This window comes from Octodon degus, unplaced genomic scaffold, assembly GCF_000260255.1.
Source record: "Octodon degus isolate 3935 unplaced genomic scaffold, OctDeg1.0 scaffold00039, whole genome shotgun sequence".
Classification (NCBI taxonomy): Eukaryota; Metazoa; Chordata; class Mammalia; order Rodentia; family Octodontidae; genus Octodon; species Octodon degus.
The window spans coordinates 644,240-646,087 of record NW_004524615.1 but is presented as its reverse complement, the minus strand read 5'-3'; positions in this window follow the sequence as shown (position 1 = coordinate 646,087).

Genomic DNA, 1,848 nt, shown 5'->3' with positions numbered 1-1,848 from the left:
AGGTTTAACAGACATTTTCTGTGAAGTGTCAGAGAGTGACTGCAAGCTGTAAGTGGAAACTATTGTTCAGTTTGTCTTAGTTTAAAACTATTTTAAACTTTATTACAGTAAAAGTCACCTTGCCACAGATCTCTCTCAGAATCCCCCACTCATTCCACGGCTCTCACTTTGTGCGGCAGCTCTGGAGCGCTGCACTGTCTTGTTTCGATGTCCTCAGTGCAGCGAACACTGAATTTCCCTTTCATGGTCATTTTGACTTTGCGAAGAGCCAGATGTCACGCTTTTGGCGGCAGATCCACCGACTATGGAGGACGCGCACGCAGCCTCATGCTCACGAGTTGCATTTCCATTTGGTGGCACATGACAGCACACTCATCACATTTTTCATCACACTTTGTAAAGGCACTCAGGAGCGCAGACCCCAGAGCAGCTGCAGAACCACAGAGTAAGTATTCAGAGTGAGGCAGAGCATTCTGAGGGGGCCGTGGCTCTGTGCCCCTCGCATGTGGGGCAAGCATGCGTGTGCCCAGTGTGCAGTGCGCATGGTGGGTGTGCACACGTGTGTCATGTGCCTGGGACAGCTGCACACTGCAGAGCTAGACGCCCATCCAGATGGGCAGGGGGAGCTGTGGAGCCCCTCAGTCCGACGTGCTGGATGAGATTTTACTGCTCGGGCGACGCCCATGAGCCGAGCTCCGGGCCCTTGACAGGATGCACTCTTCCCCCACAACCAGGGCTGTTATGGCACGGGGGTCGGGAGAGAGGCATCCACTCTGGCCAGGCTGGACTCCGGACCTGGAAGACCCAGGGCATGGCCTGGCTCTACCCAGCCTGCAGCTCCTGGGCAAATCTCTTGAATTTTCTTTCAACTGTAGACAGTCTAGTTCCTGTGGGCTGCTCAGAGTTCAGGGGACAGAGCTATAACCAATTTTGACATCATGTTACAGATAAGCATTGAAAAACCAACCAAAGAACCATAGTATATTCTACCTTTAACTATGTGTAAACCATGTCTTGTGAATAACTTCAATTTCACCAAAAGGCTAGTATATTTCAGTATGTATAAAACATCAGTATTAATTTTGAGTTGGAAGAAGTAACCCAGGGCTGGTGAGATGGCTCAGTGGTCTAAAGCACCTACTTAGAACAAGCTTAGCAAAGCCCAGGGACCGCGGTTCAATTCCCCAGCACCACATGCCAGCCAGCCCGCCCCCTGGTGGACTGAGCTGGCCACACACACACACACACACACACACACACACACACACACAAGTAAATAAAATTAAAAAAAAAAATGCTTAAAAAATAAAAAAAAGAAGTAACCCAACTACTACTACATTTGGTACAAGGGTAACCTTTTTTTTTTTTTTTTTTTTTTTTTGCGGAACCAGGGATTGAACTCAGGCCTTACACTTGCCAGGGAAGCGCTTATTCCACTGAGCCATCTCCCCAGCCCCAAGGATAGCCTTTAAATAAAATTACTGAATGCAATGTGTTAATTATTGAAACTGTCCTACCAATTTGGTTTGAAACTGTCTCATTGCTATTTGTTTCTCAATAAAATTATGGGAAAAAATAAATAAATGAAATTATTGGAGGGAGAGAGAGAGAGAGAGAGAGAGAGAGAGAGAGAGAGAGAGAGAGAACATACACCAGGGCTAGACAAATAGCTCAGCGGATTCAAGTGCCTGCAAGCAGGCGCAGGGGCTGGGGGTTCAATCCCCAGGTGATTGAGACTGGGTGTGCTGGGGCGTGCCTGTAATCCCAGCTCTTGGAGGCTGTAAACAACTGGATCACTATGAGTCCAATCTAGTAGTGACACCCTGAAAACCCTGTAGACCCTTCCCT